Genomic DNA, 18398 nt, shown 5'->3' with positions numbered 1-18398 from the left:
GCTGTGTGTGGGGGTGAAAAGATCAAGGTTGTACGAAATTGGCGCTGAGAGAAACATATTTGTAAATAATTTACTAGAAGATAACTTGTCAACTCTCATATTTTTAAAAGTCCCCAAACAGCAAAAATATATCTAATTAAAAATGGGCAAAAGATTTGTACAAAGACTCCAAAGACAGAGTTATAAATCAACAGGAAAAGAGATGTCCGTGACATTTCTCTAGAAATTGTTAGCGCCTCAAGCTAGCCACCTCTTTACCCTATACCCAGGACTGTATCCTTGGAACCCAATCTCAGAGAAACAGAAACATCCGGTAACAGCCCAGCAGTGGCTGCGTCTCCAGTGTCCCCCACCCACAGGCAGCTGGATCCGCAGTGTGCTTGTTTCGCAGTGGACTTCTCAGATACAGAAAGGAAGGTGCTGACCGGCACAGTTGCACAGACTCACAGACACTGTGCTGGGTAGGAGCCATGGGCTGGCATTCCCAGAGGAACCCACGGTGCTGGGACTTCTGAGGGTCAAAGCAGTAGAGCAGGGGCAGAGGTTGGAGAGCATCAGAAGTATTTGCATGACGAGGTTGTTCTAGACAGTCATAGTTCTTTACACAGACCACTACAGCCTGGGAAAGGGCATCCGACTGACGAACGTTTAAAAACGCTTCAGGGAGAATCTACTAGTGAAGGACAACACAGTGATTAAGAAGGTCACTACAAGGTGTTTGATTTCACACTAAAATGCTGATTAGAAACACTACAGCAATGCAAGAGAAAAATTTCAAATGTTGACTGAATGAGTACACTGCAAAATTAATTGTAGGTTCCAAATTCATGTGGGACAATCCAAAGGGACAAGGGGTAAAGGTTCAGTTACTCCTGTCATATTCTAGGCAATCTTCCTATGGCCTTTAATTCTAGAATTGCTAACAGGGTGACATATTGTTTATTGTTCTTAAAAATTTTGGAAAATGTAAACCGTTACGCATTTATCCACAGAATGCATCTTAAACATCACACTGAAATATGTCATAACTTCTTCACTTCTTTCTTTTGTTCTTCCTTCCTTTCTTTCTTTCTTTCTTTCTTTTTGCTTTCTTCCTCCCTTCCTTTCTTCCCCCCTCCTTCCCTCTCTCCCTCTCTCCCTCCTCCTCCTCTTCCTTCTACTAATTTTCTCTCTCTCTCTCTCTCTCTCTCTCTGCCTCTCTGTCTCTCTCTCTTTCTTTCCTTCTTTCTTTCTTTGTAAATCATCCTGTGTGCACAAGTTAGCTAACATGCCCCTTGTTCTTTCTAGGATGTCCCTCTGTTACTCAATTCAAACCATAATGAGGACATTCAGGATGCTTCTGGAAGGGCGGTGTCTTCCACAGAGCCCCAACATGGAACAAACACAGAGAAACCCATGTGAAGTGAGATATTGAATCTGAATTGGTAACTCAACAGTCAGTATTAAAAATATTGAATTTTTTAAAATTCTATGCACATGGCACATGAATGTCTATGTACTCATTGCATGCCTACTGCCTGAGGAGGTCAGGACATTCCCCTGGAACTGGATTTATAGACAGTTGTGAGCCACTGTGGCATTGCTAGGAATTGAACACCAGTCCTCTGGAAGAGCAGTCAGTGCTCTTAACCACTAAGCCATCTGTTCATGTCACCAGCGAGTGTTTGAATAGAAATTAATGCTAGGAAAATAGAATTGTATTTCGATGTCTGAGTACTTTGTAAGAAAGTAGTCTACAGGGTGTTGGTATTTGTTTCAAGTTGGATGGTAACAGAAAAAAGATTCTTCCTTTATTGTACTGGGTGTTTATTCTGTTAGAAAGTCAGAAGGGCAGGATTAGAGAGATGACTCAGTCAATAAGGTGCTTTCCACAAAAGCATGAGGGCCTGGGATCCTCAGAACTCGAGCTGGGCGTGACAGTGTGCCTATAACCCTAGCTGTGTGGAGGTAGAGGAGGAGGATATCCTAGTAGTCGCTAAACAGTGATTCTAGCTGAGTCAGTGGGTTCGAAAGCTCTAAGCCCCAGGCTTTCATTTCTCACTAGAGGAACAAGCATCCTAGCTAGTGGTGCGGTTCTGTTCAGGGAGGCAGCTTTCATTGCGGCACCTGAATGCCGTGAGCACTGCTAATGTGGACAGTTCCTTCACCCTGACACACTTACACCGAGCAGTTCAACTCCACATGTGCTGCCTAAGAAGCACAGACCCACGTCTAGCGGATCAAGACACAGCAATGCGGATTAATTCAGATCACCAGAATCAAAGAAAGCATCTGTTTGGGCCAGAGGCCAAGTGTATAAAAACATGCAAATAGCCCAAAGTGCAGACATGCAACTCCACCGTGTAGATAGTCTATTTAGGAGCTTCAGCTTGGAGATGGGGAAAGTGGGACCTTCTGACCCTCTGTCCCCTGCCCTGACTTTCTGGTGTTCTGTCTAACAAGAGGAGTGCTGTGACCCATAATTGCAGAAGATCCACAGCAGGTTTCAGGGAGCCTTTGAGCTGCAGTGCCCAGCAGCCTCCATCTGCTGCAGCCTCTAGTGCCTCCCATGGGGCAAGCAGGCTAATTTTTCAGTCAATTAGAGGAGGGTGCTTTTGTTCCATCATCCGCCCCCTGGGCTCTGCTTACATTGGAGCTCAGGCGTTCAGATGGGCTGGGTTTGGAGAAGCATATTGTGTTGGTTTTTTCTGTGACCCCTTGACATTGTTGGGCAAATGTTATCTCAGTAATCTGGGCAATTTGCAGAAAAGCCCAGAAGTTGCTTTTATTTGTCTGTGTGTGTGTGTGTGTGTGTGTGTGTGTGTGTGTGTGTGTGTGTGTGTGTGAACTGACCAAGGGTTCTGTGGCTCTCAACATTTTGTGTCCAGTTCATTTATGAAATGAAGACAAATCTGTCATTTTAAAATGGCTTGCAGGTTTGCTATCAGTTTACTCCTTTGCCCGTGAGAGGTGGTCCCGTGGTACCAGACTTAGGCTCCCTCTGAGATGATCTACACAAGTGGGCATCCAGGCCTGACATTGTCACGTGACTCGGTTTCCTGACACAGTGGAAAAGAACTAGGAGTTAGTGTGTGCTGTGGAGGGTCACTAAATCCAGGTAGCCATGGAGAAAACGTCACAACTTGATGCTTCCTTCCTTGTGTCATCAGGTGAAGCACTGGTCACCATCTGGGTCCTGGTCCATGGCTTCCTTTCCTGCTTCCAGTGGCTATGTAATGTTCTTTCGCCTAGATGAAATTGAAAAACACCCCTATGTGCCCAATACAATACCTGACCCAAGTCACCTGGGTAGATTTCTGGTGAGAGTCCAAATATTCCCACCCATGCTTTTTGTGTTCTCTGTGCATGATGAGACCATCCCAATGACCACATACAGAGAGGGCTGGCTTCTCTGATCTATGATTCTAAGTGATGTTTCACTCTGTGTTTCTCTGAAAAGCAAACAGCCATCCCCTGTGTAAAAGCCATGTGAATTCAACATGTTGAATGAGATCTCAATTAAAACATTTCCAGTGGAAATCTACCCAATTCTTTCTTCCTCTGCCTCTGGTATTTTTGATACTGACAGTCATTATCATCTTCACTGGCTCAGTGGCCACACTGTTTTCTCTCGTTGAGCCCTGGCTTGATCCCCTCTGCCCTGTGCCCATTTTCCTCCAATGTCATCTGCCTGGGAGTCCTAGTGGACTAAGGCCCTCTCCCATCCTCTGTTCATAACCTCCCTGCCTGTGATTGTCCCAACTGGGTACTAAATACATAGCCTCTTCTTCGCTTTTATGTGCCCAGTTTCTTGGCCGTGTCTTCCCACAGTTAATAAATATACCGCCCTTCTCCATGTGGGGTGATAAAATATTCACTGGGTCTGAGCTGGGGTTAACAGATTTCTGAAAATTTCATCATGTGACAGCCTGTCCTGCATAATCCTCTCAAGCTGTCTCATGTTCGGGGCAGAAGTGAGCTCCTGTGTCAGTCTAATAGTGCAGTATTACACTTGTCTCCCTGTCCCCAGCATATGGAGCTGTGTATACCCCTAGGCCCCACTCCCCCTTGTTCACGGCTTTTAAAATGATAGCATTTGGCAAAGACAGCTAGCCGAAAGTGCAGTCCTTCCACTATGGTAACAAAGGGGCCACTAGAGGCCTGACCAGAGCATCCCATCACAGTGCTCTTCTTTGGGTAATGAAGGGGCTTCCTCTTGCTGCTGATGCTCAGTGCCCAGGGGGCTGGAGGGCCGATCTCCACTTAATTACAGTCTCCCTCTAAAGTGTTCCAGTCACTGAGGGCTTCAGCTGTGTAAGCCTTCCCTGGGACTCCCCCAACCCCACCCCCAACCATCACATCGATCTGGGTCTGGAGGTCCCGTGAATGACACATAGGAGCAAAGGCTCAGCCATCCACAATAGTAGACAGGGACACGGAAAAAGGACAAACATGCACAGAGACAGAGAGGCAGATAGGAGAGACTCTTGGAGAGGGCATTAAGCAGCATGTTAGTGCTTAGTCCTTCCTACAGATTACCCAAAATTCCATTCTGTGTAAAAGACTTCATGCTAATGGGACAGGGGATATAAGCTCAAGTGAAAAGGGCAAGAAAAAACATGCAAGTACCGAGGAAATAGGACAGGGGTGGGGAGCATGGAAGAGAATAGGAAGGGGTCAAGTGTGTGGAACCATAAATGACACCCAGGGAAAAGGAGGAAGGAGATAGGAAGGATGTCATGGGAGCAATGGTACCCACAGAAAGCAGGGAGAAGACAGGCTCACAGGGAAGCAGCACAAGTCATATACTCCAGATTCTGTTTACAAGAATCCCAGGCAGTGTTGGAGAGTGACACTGGCTTGGTGCTAGCATTTGGGGTGCATGCTATGCCAGAAGGAAGAAGCCATTGCTATTACAGCTAACCATCATGTTACCATCTAGCCACAAAGCCCAGGTTCTTTTTCTGTCTATCCCACTCAGCCTTTTCCAGCTACCAAGATTTTAGCTACAGGATCCTCACATGGAGTAGCGTCTGGTATTCCTGGTATAGGAAGCTGGTCCAGCTATAATTTGCCCATGAGTGAAGTATATATTCTTGCCCTATCTGAATCCCCAGTGTTTAACATTGGACAGATAAAATTTATTGGGCTTCAAAATTGTCTGCCATTTGTCCTTTTGCGAAATCACTCAAAACTCAAGTCCCTTAGCCTATGCTTTGACTTTTGAGAAGAGATGTCCTTTCTGTAAAATTCAGGATGGTTTGAAGAGCCAAGAATGGGTTCTGTAGTTTCTTGGGTAGCATGAAAGCTGTCTTGCCTAGGCACACAGCCCAGCTGTGCACAGATGTGTGCCATTCTCTAAGCTCTAATCTGTTCCTTTGGTTCAGCTTTAAGTGAACCAAACTCTTTAGCAAGTGGGGTGGGGTTGTCTGTGAGTCTTCAGGACAGTTGAACCTTTATTTCCTGACCTCTCTGATTAGAAGCTCAGTGAGCTATGCTATCCTTAAAGTCAGGCTTTGGTACCATCAAGCTGAAGAGCTGCTGGACAGGACTGAGCTGTCCAGAAAGACCTCTCTGGGTATGTTAGCAAGTCAGTATGGTGGTGGATCCAGGATTTCAAAGCAAAGAAAGCCTTAAAAACTATTTGGTATAAATGTAACTTATCGCAGTTTCTCACAGGAGTTCACTCAGGGGCAGTTAAATCACTAAAGAGCCCACCCAGCCTGGGGGAGATTCACAGAAGCTCTATCCTTGGCGAGGTAGACTTATAGGCAGCCCAGCCAACTCCAGAGTCCCCACTGCCCAAAGACTCTTACTGCTCTTTAATCCTGAGAAGATGACAAGTTTAGTGACTGTCAGACTAGTGCATCCAAGAGGTACCTGTCAGGGTAGGAGGGGGTGTTGAGTCACATCTCATGTGCCCGAGATGCTTCTGAGCTCTGCAAGTGAAGCTGACGTTGAACACCTAATCTTCCTACATTCACTCTCCAAGGGTGGAGAGTACAGGTGTGTCTACGCTTAGACTTCAGAAATCTGAACATAAATTTAGCACATTCAACATATCTCAGCTCAAAACATCGACATTTCCCTTAATGATTTCACTTTTTACACACTGGTTGGGTGGAAGATTGTATCTCTATTTCTAAAGAGGTCTGGGCTTCCTTGCTTTTTTAATTATTGATTTCTAGTTTCTTACTATGGCATTCATAAACACGCTTGTCTCCACCTCTTGAAACGCATTGGTCCTTTGTGCCTCTTGGTATATGCTAGTCCAAAAACCTTCCATGTGCTCTGAATAAAGGCTGTGAGGTTGGGATAAAAGGTGTGCAAGTTCAGTCAGACAGTCCTGCTGTGTTGTTCAAATTTCCTATGTATTGGGTATTTCTCCTTGTATCAATTGAGAGGAATGTAATTAAAATAAAACAGTTTATTTGACTTTTAATTTTTCTCCTTCCGCTTCCATTAGTTTTTGCATTGAGTAATTGAAACTATGTTTTCAGGAGCATAGAACTTCAATGCTACTGTGTCTCTGCTGAGTTGACCCACAGTTACCTTGTAAGGCATCAGTGCATCTTAGTAACAATGTGCTTCTCTACATCACCTGTTCCTAATTTGTGTGGCTACATCACTTGGCTTTGCCCAGTACATGGGATGTGTTTCCAGTTTTTCAGGGTCTGGACCCTTGTTTAGTTTATTGTATTTTGTAATGAACATCTATCTTCTTTTTGCTTCTCCGTATTCTGTATTTGGTTTCTCTTGATTCTGGTGTTTTCAGATCTGATCTCAGTCTGTAGCTTGGGTTGGTCTTGTATTCAGAACCCTCTACTCTTTCACCTGCTGGACTTGCACACAGGCACCATGTCCCCTAATCAGCTAATTTAATGTAGTAACATTAAAAGAAATCATTGACAGAGTTGGGACTAGACCTCCCATCCCACTGTTGTAGTCCCTGTCTGTGGACTTGCAGTTTTGTTCCCCACTCACAGCTTTGGATTAATCCACACCAGTGTCTGCCCACTTTCCTTTGTTATCTCAGTTTTTCCGTCTTATGTTGACTTTTATATTCTTCTAAATCCTAAACAACTTAGGCTTAATTGTGAGACTATAGCTATCTAGTCTTCAAGTCCATCAGAGACATGAGAAAAAATAAATATTATCTGAGTGCGCAAGAAGTTAAGAGGAAGCAGCTTCCAAAACTATAGAAATGACAGAGGAACTGACTGCCTGGATAGCCACCCAGGGTTTATCTATATTGTTGGGGCATCATGTTTGGCCTTCTGGCCCAGAATATCTGACAGACTTCTGTGAAGCAGGAATATTGAAGCACTTGCCTACCTTATCCCTGCAAAGCTTGTCAGTCGACTTTCCTGCATCTTGTTTGTCTAATTTGGACAACATTCTGTTTGCAGTTGAAGCAAGGGCAGTTTCTTGCCCAGTGACAACTCACCACATTTGAAGCAGGCTCCATAAGGAAGTTCTTCTATACTCATCATTTTCTTTGAAGTAGAATGGGGGTGCTGCCGGGAACACGCAGGTCTTATTGTCAAAAAGACACTTTATTAATAAAACATTCCTAAATGCAATATTCTGAAGGTCTCTGAAGTTTTTGAATATATTTGAATTGTTTCTAGATGTTTGCTATTTGTTTAATCTAGGAACTATATATCTGTAATTAACTAAACTAGTATCTAACATCACTTAAGTTTGACTATTTGCTACTAAGTTGAATTTTAAAACTACCCTTAAAAGTTTCTAATAGCAGCTTTCAAAATACTAGAAACTTATATTGAATTTTAAATAATTACATAGATACAATGCCTTAAACAAGAGTTGAAACACACACACACACACACACACACACACAGCACATCACATTGTAACAATATATGACTTTAATCTGTATAGATATACAAAAGTCTATTATATAAAAATATTTGACTTGTTGATGTTCTTTGCTCTAAAAGTAGATTAAATAAGAGAAAAAGAAGAATAAAGGAAAGAACTAGAAAAAGAAAATCTAAGCTCTCTTCTGTTTTCCTCCTCCCAAGACTTGCAACCATCCGTTCTAATGATGACAATTACCCATCATCCATTGAACAGTCAAAAAATCACCCCACATCTTAGGAGTGGGAGTTTTTCTCTCTTAAATTGATTCCTGCTGTGTGTAGGCATTGTTGTTATTTTTTGGAGCCCCAAAGAAAATTGGAATATTGGTAAGTTTTAAGAAAGCTAGCTGCAACATTGCTGTCCAGTCTCTGTGTGGTGGGAATGTTCCAGGTTTAAATGTAGCCAGGGTTGGAACAGTTAGTGATGCTGGACAATCGAACTAAACATTTTGAAACTGTCTCAGATTCAGATTTTTTGAGGAAACAGCTATAAGGCAATCAGAGGTAGGCTCAAGCAGGATGCTGGAATAAATATGTCGCAGAATCTCAGCAACCTTTTCAGCAACCCTGAGGGTGAATTTTGCCAAAGCCATTTTAACTTCATCAATGTCTATAAATATGCAAATGTTCACAAGTAACATACAGTTCTGCAATGACATATATATGGAATGTACAATGTGCACAGATCAGTTAAAGATGATTCTTTGTTCTCTGTTCGAGCAGGTAAGGCTTCTGCCTTTGTAAGTTAGCTTGGATTGTATAACACAATTGTAATATAAATTTCTGCTTTTCCCATTTGAAATAATGGCATGATTGAGTCCCAAGGATTCTGTAGACAAGATTTATTGGCTATGCTTAACTGAAGTTCTGACTGGAGAGATGCTCATTTCTCAGCCAGTCTCAGAGGTGTTCCCACGTAGAGGGATCAGCACTACATGTTTCCTGTTTAGTTGGACTTCTTGATTTCTTTCTCATCTGCAGTCAGGCTCTTCATGGGTCTCCCCCCATCAAATCTGATTTTTGAAGAGAATCCACAGCTTTAGTTTTTCCTGTGGAAACAAATACAAAACTTCTTCCCTAGTGTAACAGGCTTTCCTCCTTCCATTCCGAAGTTAGGAAATCCTTAACATTAACAGGGTGTTTTAGTTCAACAGGTTTTCCCCTAATCCAATATCTTGGCAGCTGTTGATTTTTGTTCATTAACATTCAAAATTTTCATAGTTAGCATTATGAAAGCATTATGTAATCTTTCTCTGGAACATGCTATTTCCCCTATAAAGGGTGGTTAGGTCCTTTGATAATCATGTGACTTATAGGATTGTAAGATATACCTGTATAATATATTCTATGCCATAATGTCTAAATATTTTTTGGATACATAGGTTGGAGCATCATCAGCTTCAATCTCTGATAAATGCATAATCTCAGAATCATTCTTTTCAGAATTTAAGGCAAAAGCCCATGGGAATTCTGAATATGTATCAATTATATAATGTATCAACATATGTATATATTTTAAATTTTCAAATTCTCTAAGGTTGCTTCAAGTATAGCCAGCACTATTAGCTTAGCATATCATACCTCTATGGGTTGCCATTCTGATTTCTCAAGCCTTTGTTATATTTTTCTCCTGTGGATTTTCTTTATTTGCCATTGATGTATGGTTCCAGATTGGCTTCTTCTGAAGAGTCTTTATGTTCACTGAAAGAATCCTCTCATCTCTGTTCCATAGCATGTAACCAAGCATTCTATCTTTCAGTCCTTCTTACCTAAGTCTGATTTATCCTGAAAATTCTTAAAGAGTATATATAAGATTGAAATAATAACCAAATACATAATTATTTCTATGCTGATAGTCAAAATAAAACTATATGAAGTCCAAATATTCTCTTTCCTTGTATTCTCCATTTCCTTCTTCCTTCCTTCCTTTCTTTCTTTCTTTCTTTCTTTCTTTTTTTCTTTCTCCTTTCCCTCCCTCCCTCCTTCCCTCCCTCCCTCCTTCCCTCCCTCCCTCTCTCTCTCTCTCTCTTTCTTTCTTTCTTTCTTTCTTTCTTTCTTTCTTTCTTTCTTTCTCTTTCTTTTTTTTTTAAGATGGCAGCCGTGGTTTATTGGAACATCTTAATACAGATGCTGTGGCTTGCCCATGTTGCTCTTGAGGTACAAAGCCCAGATGTTTTGCAAGTTTTTCTTGGGCAAGGACACCAAGAAATTGACAGCCAGGTGGATGTTGTAGACCGGCTCATCATCAGTCATTTTCATGTGGCCGAAGGCACCTTCTTCATCTGGAATTTGATTGTGGATTTCACCTCATCCACTTTGGCCACCATGTTTTCATTGTCAGCAGGGAGGGGAGCTCTCCAGATTTTGTTTAAATCTGGGTCCAGGATATGTGGAATCTGCTTGATCAGAGACTCAGGCCAAAAAGACATCATACTTCTTGGCCAGCTTTTTGATCAACTTCCTGTTCTTATTAAGCTTCTTTAGCACCTCGATGTCCATGTCGGGGATATCCATGACCTCGACTTCATCACAGTGCTGCTGGTCCCCCAGGATGTACACCGAGAACTTGGGGCAAGGGGTAGCCTTAAGCCTGGTGGTGCCCGAGAAGCGTTTGTCCTTCTGAGGGTCATAGTTTTTTCAGGCTGATCTGCAGCTCCACCTTCTCCAGAAACTTGTGGCGCTTACGCTGGTTCTAGTGCAGGACTTCTCGCACTGCCTCTTACAGGGTGTCGCATGAGTCTTTGCTGCTTATTGTAGCTCCTGCTCGGGAACCGGAAAAGCAGATTCTCCATTTCTTAACATAGAAAAATATTTTCTTTTTAATCTCTCTCCTTCCTTTGCATATTTTACTTTATTATTTTCTAATTATTTATGTTTATGTGATTGTTTATACCCAGTTTCTTTGCTTTCTTTAGTACTTCAGCACATTTTCAAGCATACTGTACCTGTTCAGAGGTTTTTCTCAGTCTGGGCCTAGCTTCTGTCCTGGATCCATTCTCTGCCATGCAGGCCAAACCTTAAAGGACCGAGCCACCCGCCATGATTGACCAGACAAAAAGAGGCATTTCCACCTTGCTGTGAGGTTCTCAGTGGTATCTACCGTGACTGGGCCAGGAAACTGTGATCTCTGCCTATCCAGAGTGCCAGGACTTCCCGGAGACAGAGCCTGCTGCTCAGCTGATGCACCTGCCTGCTGAGCCAGACGTTCACAGGCCCCATTCAGTATCCAGCAGCCAGCAGCCAGCCTTGCTGTACAGCAGAAGCTTTAAAGGAATTGTACTAGGCGTCTTTCCATTTCCAGTCCCCAACCAGCTAGGGAAGTGCTTTCCACCCAAGACTTTGCTTAATACCTGGATCTTTTGCTTTAAACTTGAATATTTAGGTTTGGATTACATGACTACCACATTGGACACTATTTGTAACTGCAGGCTTTTTTTTTTACCTGCACTGTGGTCCCTAAAATAATGATTCTGAGACATTATTTATAAATAAATGTCTGTCCACAAGCTTTGACTTGCTCCCCAGCTAGCTCATAACTTAGTTATCTTGTCCATCCTACTTTGTGAGTGCCACATGGCTGATTACCTCTCCTCAGTTTCAGGTGTCTGTCTCCACAGAGTTCTGGGTGAACCTTTCCATGCTTGACTATCCCAGAGTTCCTCTCTCCTCACCAGAACTCCCACTTCCTATTTCCTGCCTCTGTTGATAAGCCATCAGCTTTTTATTGGCAGGTGATGCTACTATATCATACACAAGAGATTCTCTCCACACTTAACTATGTTCCTATTTTGTTAAATTTCACTGTAAACATTCATACATTCTTCCTATAATTAAGGAACTTTAATCTGTAGATGCTTACTGCTTATACATAGAAATATAATCAGTTTTCATATACTCACCTTTTTATCCCATGCCTTCAGAAACCTGCAGATTATTTTAGGTACATTTTCATGAATTCACTATAATTGCTAGAAAAATCACGTTGATATTTGTAAGAAAATTCCTCTGTATTTCTTTCTTGACCATCTGAATACCTTCATTTCCTTCGTAGTCTTTCTGAGCTGAGTAGATTCTTCAGGATAAGTTTAATAAAACTCAGTGAGATCAAACATTTTTGGTTTTTGTAAAAGGATCAATGTTCACCATGAATAATTATGCAATTCATTTTCTTAAATGATCTTTGGAATATTAAATTATTTTTAAATCTGACCATTTTATTATCCCTCTTTTAGTTTTCTTTGTATTGCACAATATTTGATAGCATTTCCCCTCTCATTTATGATATGCATGATTTATAAGGCCTTTTAAAAAAAATCAGTTTAACCTTAAGTGCATAAATTCATTTTAATTTTTCCAAGAAATCAAGTTTATTCTACTTTTGTACTTTGTTTTCAATTTCATTGCTTCCTATTGGTTTCATTTGGTTCAATTTCATTCTAATCCCATCCTGATTATTTTCATTTCCTTTGTTTTATTAAGAGTTTTAATGTAAAAATTGATTCAATACCTTAGGTACAATGGACAACTTAAATAATGTTTTTCTCCTCTGTTTTATTTTTAAATCCCTATTTTTCTCTTGTCTTAATTCCCAAATGTTTGTGGGTTACCTTAGAGTTACTCTTACTTGTTTTAGCTTCATTTTCTTGTGTTCAGAAGATGCACACCCATATGCACACACACACTCACATGCAGTCACTCACATACACACATACACACTCACATACACATTCACACACATACACACATTCACACAAACACACACTAATGCACACATACACACTCACATGTACACACATATACACACTCACACACATACATGCATGCACACACACATGTGCAAACATAAACACATTTTAAGTTATCTTAAACTTACTGAGTTTTTCGAAACACATAATCTACCTTATTATCCTGTTGATGCTTGATCACATTCAGAACACATTCAGCTGTTTGCTGAGTAGTTCTAAAAGGCCCCATGTTCTTGCTAAGCCTCTTTTGTGCTATAGTAGGTTGAAACATATCTTGTGAGTTATTAATTGAAGGTTCTACCAATGTTTCCTATAAGTTTAAAGATCTGCATTTAGCTGTATTTGTTAGAATATCCATGTCCTATGCAAAATTGCCCCTTCATTGTGGAGAAAATTCTTCTTCCCCCAAATAATAGTTTATTTTAAAATAACTTTTTCTCTTTTTCTTATTTTGTTATAGCCATCAATCCCACTTTGTGCTTTCTATGTAGTCTCAGATGGGTAGATTTCCACTGGAGTAGGAGACTAACAGAGCTCCCTTCTTTTATTGAAACAGATTGTTTTTTCATACATTATATCCTGATTATAGTATCCCCCTCTACTACTCTCAATTCCTTCTTAACTCAAAACATCATTAGCATCACTTTCCAGCTCTGCAGTTTCATAAGCCTGACATATGGCTTCTAACCTCTTCACTTCTCTGAATATTCCTACCTCCCAAACTCTTGTAACAGCCAATTAAACTTTGGGCACTAAATGGCCTTTTTGTTATTTTAGGCCAAAACTTCCAACTTTTTTCCACTATTCTCCCCAAAACAACATGATCAAATCTGTCATAACAATATTTCACTGTTTTGTACCAAATTCTGTTCTAGTTAAGTTTCTCTTGTTGTGATAAAGACCATAAGCAAAAGCCACTCAAGAACTCAAGAAGGAAAGGGTTTATTTGGCTTTCAGGCTTCAGTCATTCATCTACGGAAGTCAAGACAGTCACCCTGGGTTGTTCCCTGGAGGTAGGACTGAAGTAGAGTCTGGTGACAATCAGTGCTGACAGGCTTGCTCTCTCTAGCTTGCTCAAATGGCTTTTAAAGTACAATTTCATGACCCATTCAGGAAAGACATTGCCCACAGTGGACTGGGAACCCCACATCAATGATTAATCAAGGAGACGCTCTACAAATGAGGCCACCATCCAATGTAAACGAGGCAATTCATCATTTAAGGTTCTTTTCCATCACGTATCAATTCAACTACCATGGTGAGTCATCAAGATTGCGTTGACTGTTGAGAGCAAACGAGCACCACCAGTAAAGAGAAGTTTGCATATGACCTGATGGTGTGAAAGTGAGGTTGGTGAGATGTCTCAGAAGGAGGAGATTCACAGTGTGATGTCCTTTTGTGGAATGCGGAGACAGGCCAGAGGGCAAGTACGGATAGATAGACATGAGGCTGGCTGTGTGAGAATGGAAATCCATGGGTGGAGAACTTCCTGCATGCACAACGTTTGGACCATGAGCTAGACAAAATGGTACTGTCCAGTAATTACTCATGAGTTTGTGGTTGAGAGAGGTCTTGGAAGTGGAGTAGTATTATATAGGTCATTGTTGGCCATATGAGCTGCATCCTCTAGACAGGGCAGTTACAGCCCAAACTAGAACTTCTTCCCACTCGGGAGTAGCAGCTACCTTTCTTGTTCTTTATGAGTACTTTGATGGAACACTTTCTGGTCTTGATGATCCTGAATACAAGTGGCCTTCATCACCTTTCCCTCAAACTGTGAAGGGTCTCCAAACAGAAAACATCACCACCATCGCATTAAGAAAAATCCACGAAAGAGGAACACTCCTCCATTGTTGGTGGGACTGCAAACTGGTACAACCATTCTGGAAATCAGTCTGGAGGATCCTCAGAAAATTGGACATTGAACTGCCTGAGGATCCAGCTATACCTCTCTTGGGCATATACCCAAAAGATGCCCCAACATATAAAAAAGACACGTGCTCCACTATGTTCATCGCAGCCTTATTTATAATAGCCAGAAGCTGGAAAGAACCCAGATGCCCTTCAACAGAGGAATGGATACAGAAAATGTGGTACATCTTCACAATGGAATATTACTCAGCTATCAAAAACAACGACTTTATGAAATTCGTAGGCAAATGGTTGGAACTGGAAAATATCATCCTGAGTGAGCTAACCCAATCACAGAAAGACATACATGGTATGCACTCATTGATAAGTGGCTATTAGCCCAAATGCTTGAATTACCCTAGATGCCTAGAACAAACGAAACTCAAGACGGATGATCAAAATGTGAATGCTTCACTCCTTCTTTAAATGAGGAAAAAGAATACCCTTGGCAGGGAAGGGAGGGGCAAAGATTAAAACAGAGACTGAAGGAACACCCATTCAGAGCCTGCCCCACATGTGGCCCATACATATACAGCCACCCAATTAGACAAGATGGATGAAGCAAAGAAGTGCAGACCGACAGGAGCCAGATGTAGATCGCTCCTGAGAGACACAGCCAGAATACAGCAAATACAGAGGCGAATGCCAGCAGCAAACCACTGAACCGAGAATAGGACCCCCGTTGAAGGAATCAGAGAAAGAACTGGAAGATCTTGAAGGGGCTCGAGACCCCATATGTACAACAATGCTAAGCAACCAGAGCTTCCAGGGACTAAGCCACTACCTAAAGACTATACATGGACTGACCCTGGACTCTGACCTCATAGGTAGCAATGAATATCCTAGTAAGAGCACCAGTGGAAGGAGAAGCCCTGGGTCCTGCTAAGACTGAACCCCCAGTGAACTAGACTGTTGGGGGGAGGGCGGCAATGGGGGGAGGGTTGGGAGGGGAACACCCATAAGGAAGGGGAGGGGGGAAAGGGGATGTTTGCCCGGATACCGGGAAAGGGAATAACACTCGAAATGTATATAAGAAATACTCAAGTTAATAATAAAAAAACTAAAATAAATAACTTTTTTTTATTTCAAAAAAAAAAAGAAAAATCCACATTTATATGCTTACCCAACACGAACTGTCTGCCTTCTGAATGCCAGCCACACAGTGAAAGGACATCATGGAAACTACCAGCATTCAACTTAGCTGAAAGGATCTTCCATTTATAATTTCATTTTTACTCAGCAGGGATGGTAGAGATAGTGCAGTGTTTTATTTATTTTTAATATCTCATTATTTATGTATTACTCATTAGGCTAAATGCCATGCTATACCTCATTACTTTTTTCTGAGAAATTATACAATTTATTTTCATGACCCTTTAATGTACCAAGGATACCATATTGTAGGCAAGATTTCACAGTTACAAACTTACCTTGGATTTATCGCCAGTCCAAACTATAAATCACAACACTATCATAAATTAGAAATTGATTCTGAACATTGTCCATTATGTTCATAAAGAGCCATCATTACCAAAGAACTCATTGCGAAAGTCTCTCAGTTGGACCTCAGTTTTATTTATCATGATTGTATCATTCCTATAATGTCTATTAATTAGCTAGTGCCGATCAATATTAAAATGTGATTGCTGTTCTGCAGCCAACATGCTTAATAGATCCACAATGTCGTGTGCTGCCTCCTTACTACCCTCTCAGCTTCCTGTAAATGAGTCTCACAGAAGGCGTTTTTCATACACATTTCAAAAAGGCACATGTTACTTTGAGATGGACATGTCGTCTAAACAGCAGTGTCAGCAGGAAGTGGCATTCATTTTCCTCATTTGTCAAGTAAGAGCACATCTATGGAATGAATCTATGCAGTGAACCCTGAGCTCCTTGAGGATTAGAGGAAGTTCTGAGAACTTGGGATTCTCCTCACTCATGTCCTTAAGAATGGCTGTAGTTTGCATCTGTCTCTTCCTGCATAATTCTATTTGAATATAATTTTCTCTTGGTCTACAATGCTAGGATTTAGAAATACTTAGCCTTCAAGGGCTATGATACAAATTATAAATTGTAAAAACCCACAAAAGACTTGAGATGTCCCTGGGGTTAAAAATGAATGAAAGGGCCAGAGAGATGGATGAGAGATTAAGAGCACATGCTGCTCTCCCAGATACCCAAGGTCAATTCCGAGCACCATCATCAGGGAGCTCATAACTGCCTGTAACTCCAAGGGCATCTTGTTCTTCTGTGAGAGTCTTCTCTACTCAGGTGTACATGCATGCAGCCATAAACACACACACACACACACACACACACACACACACACACACACACACACAGAGAGAGAGAGAGAGAGAGAGAGAGAGAGAGAGAGAGAGTCCAGCTTGTTGACAACTGTCAGAATACATTGAACACCTCACATAATGCTGAGGCAAACTATCCCTTTTGAGTGATTTTGGTGTGTGTGCATAACAACTCTTTCAAAGAAAGATGGTTTGGCTTGAAATGAAAATTTATCTGAAGGTGAAATGAGAGGATTGTATCTACTGTCTCCCTGGTAGCAGTCAGAATTCTTATTCTCTTTATGAGAGAGGGAAGAATATTTTTCTTCATTTTTAATTTCTTCCCCACTTTCGGTCCACCAGGGATCTCTCAGATGCAGAATAAAGTGTTACTATTTCACAGAAGACAAGTAGAAAGGACGAATGCTTGGCTCTCAGCTGCCAATGCCATGTGGAAGTATTTCCCAGAGTGCCAACAAAAGGTTTTTCTTTTTACCAAAAAGTGAAGAAACTTCAGTTATCTTGCAAAAATCAAAGGGATATTGGGACTTGTCTGTCACTCAAAAGGAGTTGCAGGAATTGGGTATCCAGGGCAGCAGCTTTAAATAACGTTGTCTACCTCACTGTGTTTATTCATATCTACCAGACACAGGGGCCTGGCCAGTTCTTCTCCAACTCCCTGGAGTGACCTGGGCCAAGTACTATGAAGGTGAGTCCAAGCTTGGAGTTCATGGATACTTTGCTGTGATTTTCATTCAGGGTGAGTAGTAGAAAAGCTCACTCAATTGGATGTCCCTGTTCAGGTGAGGGAGAGGTTGCTACATTTTCAGTGAAGAAGAAAGAAGATATCTGCATGCAAAGTGGGCTTGGCTGTGTTGGGGATGAGGGTCCTGACAACTTCACTCTTCTCTCATTGAGTGACAGGCCTCAGATCAGGCCCCAAAGAGTGACATGATTGCTGTGAAGTCTTTTATGACTTACTGGAATCTCTAAGGCAAGCCAGCACCAAGTGATCATTTATGGCCTTCATCAGAACAGAGCACAGACTTTGGCATGGACAGAATTTCACACCAAGGAATCTTTCTGAGTTACGAGTCACACTGTAAAATCTGACAGGCTGAGATGAAGCTCACAAACAAACTAACTAAAGCTGAGTTGTTTTGGAACCTTCCTGATTTGGTTGTGCTGGCTGTATTTTTACTGCTCTGAGTGGCTGACCACAGAGCAGCTGCCTGGAGATATGATATCAAGGAACTAGTTAGGATTTTCACTGACTCTTCCTGGCAGTGATGAGGACTCAAGTGTTGCCTCTGGTTTACCCATCACCCTTTTCGAAGCCTTGAGCTCTGTGAGGTCATGCCCTCTTAGTCATGTAGCCTATGGGATGATGTGGATCCTGCAGGTTTCTACTACAGTGGAGACCAAGCAGGAAGGCACAAGTGTGAAACAGGAAGGTGACTTCCACACCCTAGCAACTTCCAAATATCATCCTTTTCGTGACTCAGCTCTCCATTGTAATGGCGGAGTCTAACCAAAGACAAACACTAGGAGCAAAGGTTTCTTTTGGCCACAGTTTTTAGGACTACAGTCCA

The 18398-nt window shown here is 41.7% G+C and overlaps 1 pseudogene; it reads right to left on the bottom strand.

The window, feature by feature from the left end:
- Positions 1-9983: 9983 nt before the first annotated feature.
- Rpl10a-ps11 (ribosomal protein L10A, pseudogene 11) lies at positions 9984-10495 on the bottom strand (annotated as a pseudogene).
- Between the last annotated feature and the right edge of the window lie 7903 nt (positions 10496-18398).

This window comes from Rattus norvegicus, chromosome 1, assembly GCF_021556685.1.
Source record: "Rattus norvegicus strain SHRSP/BbbUtx chromosome 1, alternate assembly SHRSP_T2T, whole genome shotgun sequence".
Taxonomy (NCBI): domain Eukaryota; kingdom Metazoa; phylum Chordata; class Mammalia; order Rodentia; family Muridae; genus Rattus; species Rattus norvegicus.
Note: the sequence above shows the minus strand (reverse complement) of the source record. Positions and strands in the feature narration are given on the sequence as shown.